Source organism: Haliaeetus albicilla, chromosome 9, assembly GCF_947461875.1.
Source record: "Haliaeetus albicilla chromosome 9, bHalAlb1.1, whole genome shotgun sequence".
In the NCBI taxonomy this organism is placed as follows: Eukaryota; Metazoa; Chordata; class Aves; order Accipitriformes; family Accipitridae; genus Haliaeetus; species Haliaeetus albicilla.
In genome coordinates, this window is record NC_091491.1 from 43,867,024 (window position 1) to 43,878,567 (window position 11,544).

The following is an 11,544-nucleotide window of genomic DNA, read 5'->3' on the forward strand; positions in this document are numbered from 1 at the left end:
CATTTCTGGAAAGGAAGACGGGGTATTTTGGATATTTATCCTACTTTAAATAAAAATATTTTAAATGGGTAAATACCACAGAATAAACCCTGTTTTCCAGTCGGCTCTGTAGAAAACTGAGTTCACACACAACCTCAAAGGCTAGTTCTGGGATCAAATTTGCCATTTTGTACTTTTAGGGTTCTATGCACATACAAAAGCATATTAAGAGAAGCATTTTGGGGACCGGGTTGCATAGTTTAAATTCTTGTAAGCACCAAATTAAATGGAACAGCATACTGGGTTGCTTTTGTGAAATGGCAACATTTAGGACTGCAAGATCAGTTATGTACACACAGACTTTAATAACCAAAGAGTCTCTTATTAGGTCTTATATGGTTAAACAAAACCAAGACGGAGTGCTTCTGCTCTCCCTTTTATGATGCAAGTAATAGTAAATCACAGATGGCTTTATGGCTTGTTAAATTGTGCTTGATAATTACTGTGTTAAATTCATACACACACACCCCCACACACACCACCTCGGTCTCTGCGTTGCAACTATTCCCCTTTTAACACCTTTGCAACACCCATAGGAACAAGCAGGTACACACAGTTTGTCTTTTCCACTAAGGGAGATCACTACACAAAAACTTCCAATAACAAGATCATTTATTTATGAGGGTGTAACTTCTTCCCCCCCACTTTGTGCCCTCCCCTCCATGTGCACATTACCCCGCCGCAAGGGTGGCTCATGCTACTGCACATTCCCTGATGTGTTCCATGGGCTCAGCATGCAAGATAGATGGGTATCATTGTATTTTTACTTTCTTATAGCCTTCTCTAGTATTAAGCTTTTGAGCTGAGTTTTTTCTGTGTACTATAAAGCCTATCTTGGTTTACCCAAAAACATCTTTTGTCTTGCAAGAAGGCGTGCAGACCCATTACAACAGGTTTTACATCTGCTGGGAGAGAGATGCTAGACTCTGCTGTCAAACTGTGAACGATTACATCCCTTACCAGATGGAACTACAGTCAAGCCCATTACTAGTAGATGGGCTATATGCAGAATAACCGCCATCCTACAGATTAAGATGGCTCTTACTGTCTTTGTTGTCCACTACTGCTCAGAAACCGTCACCACTTGCACTGTTTGGAACCAAAGCTCACGAGCCTGCTAGACTTAAGGCTACTCAACCACAGTCAGGCTATGCGTTTCCACCAGTCTCCCTGATGCCCAGTTTCATCCAGGTTCTTCCATTCTCAGCGGTGCTCCAGCTCCTCCTTACCATAAACAGACAGCTGAGCCTGTACCCCACGTGCTTCGCTGAGCTAAATCCCATCAGAAGCAGATCACAGAACAAGCATGCACCTCCTAAGATTGAATTCAAATATCCTGACTACTAGAAATATTTCAAATATACAGTATAGCAGAGTATTTCTATACATAATATACATACACACACACACACACTCACACTATAGGATTCATCGTATATATGCAGAGCAAGAAAGCTTGAACCCCTCTCAGAATTGTAACTTTTTTCCAGGTGGATGGTGGACTTCCTACCCAACTCCAGCAAAGCACAAAGAGCTACTTCAGTGGACACATCCCTGTTTGTTCCTAACCAGGGACACAAAGGACAGGTGAGGAGACTGCAGACCAGGTGTACAGGATCCAGGATTCTCCACTCGCACAACGGTGCGCACCAAATGGTGAAGCTCAGCGATGCTGAAAACATGACCACATGGCGACCTACACCTCCTCTAGCATGCTGCATACTCTCCTTACAGGATGCACATGCACACACACTACACTTTCTCACTACCCACTTATTTTTTAACTAAAGGCTGCATTTACATAGGATTTCCTCCTAGGAGAAACAGTACTGCTGTGCCCTAGTAAGATTTTTATATGAAAAAGTCTATTATCCAAAGCAACTGCACCCAGGGTGATGCCCTCCAAAGAATGGCCTAAAGATACCCTTTCCAGGGGACAAAGAGATAAAGCAACCAGTAGTTTCTGGAAAGTGTGGTCCCACCTGGGAGCAGTGGGCCATCCATATGAAATCCTGCACTGGGAAGGGAAGATGCAGCCACACACTCCCAGCACACAGACCAGCCAGAATGAGTCTCTGCTCTGAAGCCCGACATCTGCAATACATACAACACTTCACTGTAAAATTGCCCCCCAAATAAGTTTACTTTATCTTGACAGGATGTATCTGTGATAATCCTTTATCACTGGTTTATACATGCACTTACATATACAACACTTCTCTGAAGATACTGTTTGTGAAATATTTTCCCAGGGCTAAAAATGAATTATAAAACAATACCCTAGTCTCCACATACCAGATAACTATATTTAAATTGTCTGAATTTGACATGGAATTTTGGTCTTTAAAAGTTCTTCTTGAAAGAAAAAGGTACAAGAAAGTTCGTAGGAAAAGTCTCAGGCCCTGATTTATTGCTGTCATTTCAGAGAACCACCTCAAGACAGAAGCATATGTAAATTTTTATTGTGCAGTCTGAGACTCCGATTTTTTTACAGGACACTATATGTGAAACTTGGTTTTCCAGGTGGAGGCAGGACAGCAGATCAGACCCAAGAATGCAAGGAGCATACAGTTCATGAACATTGTGATTTTTTTTTTTTTCATTTAGGAAGCTTTGCATTACATTGTAACTGACGAGCCCAGCCAGAACTCTCCATGCCATGGGGTTATCGTGGAAGAAATGTTACTTGAACACGTACTTACAGACAGCTCCAGACTGCTACCCGTGCAAGACTTTTGTTGCTATGTTTATTATGCCCTTTACTTTTGAGGTTTCTCTAGCAATAACATTTACTGTGGCTTTCCACCAGCGCGGCTTCCTCGGCATCTTAAAAAAGGAAACTAAAACCCCCAAAGTTCTAAAAATGTATCTTTGTATTGATGCACACCAGAATGTCATGAATTAAGCAATCGTAATTGCTTAACTAGTGCCACCATGACTGGACTTACTCAAATGTGCGTCACTCCCATTCCTCAGCTCTCCCCACTGGACCCTGTGCCACCCTGTCACACAAAATGTTTGCGTTGTGAGCGACAGCAGTGCCATCTGAATGCGGCCAGAGACCTGATAACTAAGTTTCAGACAGATCCTTGTAAGGCCTCAGAAGGCTATTCAACAATGATCCATAGACATGTATCTGTCAGCAAAACAAAACTAGGCATAAAGTGTTTGCCGGCAGCTTTGACAGGGTAAAAAACAAAATTCAGAAGTCCTGCGATACTTTTGTAATTAGCATGTCTTCTAGTAGTATTATTCTGTGAAAATATTTACCTTACTCATCCTGCTTTTATTAATTCACAGAGCTTGGCCACAGATATAATACAATCTATGCGTTTTCACATTTAGTAGGGTTGGAAGCTCTGACTGCTTCATTAGAAGTTTTTGATAACGGGGCACAGACCTATAAGAAGATTAGTAGTCAGAGATATTGCTTATATATGGCAATGGTTTGGTGGTGTAAGATCCTTCACTTAGAAAAACCAAGTCTGAACCTGTCAGCCCCATTCCTGACATCAGAGCTGCCATCCCAGCTTGCATTTCTGACATCAGACACATGAAGAACCAAATCACCACCATCACCAGCAGACCTTTCAGTCATCAGATATGCTCTGATACTGTCAGTTTTCTCCCATCTCTGTCTACGAATCTGTATTCCCCGGTTCTGATACAGAAGTCCATCAGCAGGACCATAAAAAAGGTTTTCTCTCATAGGCACTGAGCTCAGACAAAAAGTTCAAACGATTTTCTTAATAAAACAACGGCTAGACCAGCAGAAGTGAATTTTGGATTTTGGGGGAAGACTTGTATGGATAAAGGTAAAATACATTATCAGTTTCTTCTTAAGCCACCAAACATACGATATACAGCAGGGGTCTTCTGGCAAACATGCTCACTGCTTGCTTTCTAACCCTTTGGAAATAGCGGTGCTATCTTTAGGTCCTTAAATATTAAATTTGGCTGGCATTTTGGAAAAATATCCATGTTTGCATAACAAAGTGACCCTTCAGTTTGCCCTGCTGTCTAGAGTCATTCCAATGGGGTGAAACTGTACACAGAGCTGAGTCGTCCTACCCGCCCTTTAAACTCTTAATCCTCTGCCTTGGACAACTGCTCACTTCTCTCTGAAGCATGCAAAAAATTATCTGTGCTGCAACATTTAATCCATCACAGAATGGCAGCTTACACTTGAAAACATTGCATTTCTTCCTTCTCACAGGACCTCACAGATTCACGGACAGCTGCACACTTCAGTCTTTTACTGGAGGCAGCATTGTGACTGACATGCTTAGCTCTAGTTTAACAATTCTAAACAAGTTTTAACCAAGAAGTTCAGCCATGCCATTAGGCAATCCTACAATGACATAATTTCAAAATATAAAGTATGAAAAAGTCATCCCCAAAGTTCCTCACCCTTGGATTCTGTTACCTTTCTGCATATTACCATTTTTAAAATAATTTCATACTGATGGCTATGAAGCTTGAACTGCCTGCTGCATCATGAGACCTGCACAACTTTTCAGAGAGAAATCACATAGCATCCACACATTTTAGCACTTCAGCTGGTGTTAGAGATGAGTTTGCCCGCTTAGAATTGACTTCCTTTTCCAATATGCACTGGCTACTCGTGACCTTCTGAGAGGAAGACCACTGACACTTCACTTTCTGGTCCCCTGGCAAGTGGTGTTCTGCTTTTATTGCTCAAAAACTCTGCGGCGGCCAGAGCTCGCTGCAGCTTCTCTGCATGGGAGCAGCAGCGAGGACCACTGCTGGCACAGCCCTCCAGCCTGATCCGCAGGCGAGAAGCAGCTGCTCCAAGCACACCAGGTATGCCCTTCCCTAGGATCAGCTAAATGGGAGAGAGCATCCTCTTAACTTGGGCTTATATCTGCATTGTGTATTGCTTTAAATTAAGATTCTCCCCTCAGCTGACATCTTTATTGGTAACTATTTCCATTATAAGCCATTTTCAAGGTATACATATTAGCACTGGCTTGTTCACACAGGCTTACATGTTTCATTTTGTGTCTTCCCCTTTCCTGTTGAAGAAGGTAACAAGCTTTACAAAAAATATATGTGTATATAAGATCCTGGATATATCAGGGCAATAAGACATCCTGGTTCCATCCACAGCCTGGAGCTCTGGATGTCTATAAACCAGTGAGTGCTTTACGGTGAGAGCACCATCAGAGTGGGCACCACTGTATCTGCCTTCCTTTCTATTATTTTCTTCCTAAGCAATGACTCCTGACCACCATAAAAAACTGATTTCTGAGTTAATTAGTATCTTGGTTTGAGTTAGTTCAGCAATTTTATGTTTCTATAGAATATGATCAAGTTCTAAATAATCAAGAGACTAGGTATTGGACAAAGAAAGAGTGTGAGCATATTAAACATATATGTTTGTTTTACCACTACATCTATATAAAACTACTCAAAACATATAGCCTTTTGATAAACTCCACTGCCAATAGTCTGCTAGAACTATACATCAGAAACACCCTGTTCAAATTAAGTAACAAACTTGATAATATGTGAAGTGTTTTGTTTAGTTTGTATTGTGTTTCAAGTACAATGATAGTCATCAGAGGCCCCAAACAATTAACAAAATGGAAAAATAATACAACAGATAAAAGTGAAATGAGAAGGAGAAAGCAGATGTCACTAACCAGACTGAACACAGGATGGCTATCTAAAGCCACTGGCACAGCTTTGAACATTTAACATGAAAAGGTGCATTTTGAGGGTTGTTTTTAAGCTTTTCCTTTTTTACCTCAATACATTAAACACACATATAAAATTGTGTTCTTCACTCACTATTAAACACAAACATGGTTATCTTTATTTCCTTCTGGGCAACAGAGTTAGTGAGTTACAGCATTAAACTGCAAGCCTGAGCAGCAGGGTCACACTGCCCATCCAAAGATGCCACTCTATTTACTGTAAAATACTTTGGCTTCAACTCCCCAGGAATATTTTGCAAAGCACAGAGAACAACCCTTGACTTTGCAAGAACCAAATGGCAACTTTTGACTCCAACTTAAAGAAATTTCCCCTCTAGAAAGAATGAACTTAAGATTCCATTCAAAGGCAGGCTGTGTTTAACAACCTTTCTGTACTCTCATTCTGGGGATGCATTTACATTACATAAATAGAGCCAAACAAAAATTGTTCTAAAAACATCTCATGAAGTTACAGCGGGCATTGCTCTGAAAAGTCATGGGACTATGAACAACGCCTGGGGATTAACATGAAGCCTGCATGTGCAGAGAACAGGCATATAATGTTCTTTGGGAGTACAGGGCTCTGGTCTTCACTATGTCACTAAAAAGCCAATCAGCCTTCCTAAAGCAAACCTGGACCCCCACTAATGCAACCAGTAGAAATCAACTGCAGCATCAATCTGCTTACATCAGTATAAATGATTTACATAATATTCTACAGCAGTCATAAATATGGTGCTGATATTGTTTTCTTAAGAGAAATGAAGTCAGTACAAAACTACAGTTTGTTAAACATTCACTCACCCCACATCAAAACCAGAAGTGTTTACTTCCAGAACTGCATTACACAAAGTTGCAAAATAAGGACAGGCAGCAGTAATTTGCAATGCATGTGTTGTTCGGTGTATCTTTATGCTCAGCTGAGAAGTAACAGCCAGCCTTGCCATATGCACATTACACAAGACAGCTTTCTTTTAATGTTATCAGGGTTGACAAGAACAAGATGCTTTCTGTTTCAAAGCATTCTCTGTTTTTTCTTGGGGTGTGGCAGTGTGTGTGGGGGTGCACAGCAGCAAGGGGAGGGATAGGAAAGGATATCCAAACAACTACAACCCAAACTAAGTGATCTATCTGCTTTACAACATCAAAGCCCCATTTCTAGGCTGCACAAGAGCAACTCATGATCTGATATGAGACCCCAGGAAAGTTTTTGAGTTTTTGAAAGCACTGAGAACCCCTTTTAAGCAAGCTGGAATTTTTCAAGCCACTCTCAATTGAAATTGAGCCTTTCAAATAATAATAAACACACAATCAAAACCCAACCATGCAATCAAAACTGTCCTACAATTTGCCTCATAGTGGAGATCAACTCCAGCTCTCTGCATCAGCTGTGCCTGCCCTGGCATCAGTGTGTACTATGGTCAGTCACACTCTGTCCACGCGCTTTCATTAAGAGCCAAAAGCATCCAACCCACAAGTTCCGTCCCACTAACAAATGAACACCTCGTGACTGATGACAACATTCATAACTGGAGATGACAACTGTGTAAGACTTACTGCTTTAGTACACACAGAACTGGCAAATCTTCTAAGCAGTTCCCATTTATAGCCTCACAGTCCCAGAGCCTGGTCTTGATACGACTGCAGGGATTTCATGCGTACCTACGCTCCTACCTGCCACAAAGCCAGAGACTAAGAGTCTACCACGCATAAAAACCAAGAGGTTTCTCCATGAAGAAACACCTTTCTTGGAAGGACAGGATGTACCCCCACAGCACTCATCATTTCAATTCTGTGCAGACTCAGAGGCTTACAGGATCAGTTAATCAGCATGTTACGGGCAGACGGTAGGGAAGATGACACTGCACTGCCGAGATGATTGCCAGATGTGCCATTTCTAGGAAAGCTCTGGTTCATAAAGAAAACTGAAACATAAACCTAACAAGTGAATCCCCTGATGGCGCAAAATATTTAATGCACACAACTCTGAGTGCCAACAGATAATTTCACGGACTTTCCAATTAAGATGCTACAGAGCACAAAGTCTAGGTCTGTGGATTTTATGACTCTAAAAAAGGAAATTTGCAGGCAAATGATGGAGGAAGTTTGCTGTTCTTATTTATAACAAAAGGACAACAGAATCCCATGACTGAAAGTTTCCATAGCTGTTTCCATCAAAGGAAAGACAATACACAGCTATATACAGAACTTAAATGTGTCTGTTTCCTAGCGGTCACTTGGTTATTACCTTGAGTAGTGCTTATTCACCAATGGCATCCACAGAAAAACTGAGATCTTCTCTCTTTCATACTCAGATGAGGATGTAAGCATGATGCATTTCTCCCTCTAACCAAAGCAGCGAGACTGCGCAGAAAACCAGTCCCGGGATGGGACCATGCAGAGGAAGGGGCAGTTCCTGCTCTGCAGAACCAGGGAGCTCACCCACGGCGGGATGAGAAGGTCAGGTCTGAGCCCTGCCTTCCCCGAGACAAGAGTACTACAAGGTCAGCGTAAGCACACCAGATCACTCGCCTGTGCTCACATTCACCTTAGTTAGCTAGGAGAGGTTTACTTTATAGATCTAAAAATAACAAATTACTGAGTCATTCACGGATGGAGGCCTATGATTGGACTGTGAACCAGCTAACCGGCCCAAGAAGGAACATTATGCTTCAGAAATACATAAAAGAGAAAATTCTCTGCACCGTAGAGAAGAGCTACATCTAGCTCAAGCTTTCTGCATCCAGGAGCAGGGCACAGCTCTACGTATCTACACCTCCTGGCATGAACTGAGCACACCTGCAGTAAAAGCCTGAGATGCTCTAACACTGGTAATGCAGATGTGGCAGAAGAGACTTCTGTCCTCACACGTATACAAGTAACATTAATGAGCCCTGGATGTGCTGAAGTGTAAGAGCCATGTCCAGAACACCAAGCAATTCTTCTGGCAGGAGTCTCACTTCCACACCACATCACTACCTGGAGGTCTAACACAGTGCGCAGTCACCTCTGCTGCTGCTGGAAAGCACATAGGTGGTTTTGGGCCACTTTAGGCAAACTGGAAAATAAAAAACTTGGGGGTAGAAATAATGTACTAAACAGTGCTTCTTCCTCGCTTTGCCTATGAAACAAAAGGCCCCTGCAGCCTAACTGCAGCAGCACCGGAATGCTGCAGCGTAACACCTTCAACCCCTTTACAACAAGTCTGTTGCGGTAACAGACTTGGAGTCTCCCTTGGAAATCCTGATGTCTTCTTAGATGTGCTTTCTAACCACATCTTCAGCTTCTTTTCAAGCTGAGACAGAGGGCAAAAGCCCTGCTTCTGTTACTGCAGTTCACAGGAGACTGGGGAAAGCAGCCTGTGTGCTGGTGCCTTTGGAAAACAGCCAGGTGGGAGGGCGTGGAGAAGAATGTAGAGAAAAGCTACCCATTGTGCACTGGTAATTAAAGCTGAAAGAAACCTGGAGAAGCTGGCTACCAGCCTGGGCTGTGCTTTGGACTTCACTGCCAGTTTGCTTTGAGGTGCTCAGTCTTCAAACAAGACTCTTAGTTTTGTTGCATGGCATTTTACTCTACCAGAGTCCAGTCCTTCAGTGACAAGTTTGCCATATTAGCCCATAGGAAAGACTATTTCTGTCTCACAAAAGTTGGTAGTCCGATCCAAATTGTTGGCTGCAGGCTCAAGTCCTGATTTTCTGATGAATCAGCAAAAAAGGTTATTCAGCTCTTTGCTAAATACTCAATTGCTTGAAACAACAGGAATAACTTTTGAATGTTAAGCTATTTTCTCACTGCTCAAATTTTCCCTTTCTCTAGGTCTTTGAACGATGACCTCCTTCAACAGAAAGTTCGGGGTGCTGAACATAAAGTGAGAACTGCCCTTGGGAGGGACAAATTTAATTGAGGTTGGTGGACAATTTTGCTTTGCCAAGAAGCTCCTCTTATCCTTTATTTTAATGTTTCTCTTTCAAACTCACTTGTCTTGGCAGGCTACACTTTCCTTCCCTTTTTGCAAGGATTTAATCTGAACACTGCCTATTTTAATTTTAGGCTTAGATGAGGAAGCTATTGGAAAAAGTTTGTTGCGGGTCACACTCTGAATATTGACCTTGGTCCCAAAAGGGATATTGAGGTTTCTGCTGCTGTTTCTGGGGAGCGGAAAAACAAAAAAAACCCAAAAAACAAAAAAAGGGGGTTTTTTTTAGAATTAATTACAAGCTCTGTCTCAGAGGGCCAGAGGTTTTTAAAGCACTTGTGATCAGCCAAAGCCTCATCTGACCCATTCCTCTCATCCTTGCTTCAAAATCGACGTGGATGGAAAGAGATGAAAAGTTTGGCTGACTGGGTGCCTTCTGGGGAGCACCTGAAAAGCCTCGTGCATCGTCCTGCCGGGTCCTCACCTGGCTGCAAAAGGTCGGCCAGAGGAGAGGCAAACAGGGCAGGTTTGCCCTTGAACAAACCTCCTCGCTCCACAGCGCAGCCGGTCCCAGCTGGGCTTCCCAGGGAACAGGCTTCGTGGCTCGGAGCAGCCGGGGGATGCGCTGACGTGGGCAGCCCCCAACATCAGCTTCTGGCAGCGGACTCGCTGGAGGAGACGGTGGCAGCCGTGTCCCAGCGGGAGCGGAGCTGGACGCCCGCCCGAGCGCAGGCTGGGGATGGCAGCCTTCCCCCTGCAGAGCTGCGTTCCCGTCGCACAGCCCAGAGCCCGGGCTGCCTCCAAGCCTGCACAAAGCCCAGGTCCGCCGCCACAGGACTGCAGCCCAGCTGTAAAGAAGAAATAGCTTCTGCTGCCACCAACTCATGTCTCACAGAGTGTAACGGGGCTCCCAGCTCATGGCCGTGATTCCTCTCTAGCCAATTTCCACATTCCGAACGAGAATGAGAACGCGACCCCAGCAGTTCAATGCCCCCCCCGCCATCCCTGGCCAAACCCTCCCAGTCTGGCAAAGCGCTCAAAGCAACGCAGCTCGTCCCAGCTGCTCCCAGCCTGTGCCTGCAGTGCTGGGCACCGGAGCAGAGCAGGATGGTGTCCATCGAGCCTCCCCCAGGAGAGAGGGGAAAAAGCCCAAGTGGGACGTAGGCACGTGAGGACGCGGGACACGAACACACACGCACACACAGAGCTGGCACTGGGAATGAAGCGGGGCAGTCGCACTGGGCGGGTGTGCTGCAAGGCTTATGCTCACAAGATAGGCGTATGGCAGCGGGAAGAGAGTAAAGGGACATGCAAGTGCTCCTCCAAGCCTTCCCACGACACTGAGTACACATCCATCATGAGGAGGGTTAAAACCTGCAACCTCTGGCACTCACCACTTCTTCCTAAGTCACAAGTTTAACCCTCTCTTCTCCTGAGGCACATGAAGAGCTGTGACTCTTTAGGGCAGATGGATTTCCTTCGATTTGCTTGAAACTGAAGCCTGACGGTATGAGGTGTGACACACGAAGTCCATGGGACATGAATCCTAAAGCTACAGCCTGCCAGCCCACAGGGAAGACGGTGCAACAGGGCCCACAGCAGCAGTGCCAGGGAAGCAGGCTGTTATCGGCAGGATCCCCGCAGGAGCTGCCACGGCTCGAGGAGACTGCCCGAGGAGGAAGGAGCCCAGTGCCAGGCAGCTGAGAGGGGACCAGAGCACGCCCCTGCCGCTGACACCCAAAAAAGTCACTGAAACCAAATTTTTACATCACAGCACCTGCCTACCAGACCCGAAGAGCTCAGATTCAGATTCCCAGAAAGGCTGAATGCTCACACTGCTGCCGAAATGGAATATAATGCAGGTATAAA

At 44.3% G+C, this 11,544-nt stretch overlaps 1 protein-coding gene across 7 annotated transcripts in view; it reads right to left on the bottom strand.

Annotated features, from left to right (window-relative positions):
* MED12L (mediator complex subunit 12L) overlaps window positions 1-11,544 on the bottom strand; it is a 151,276-nt gene that overhangs the window by 79,682 nt on the left and 60,050 nt on the right. The window lies entirely within an intron of this gene.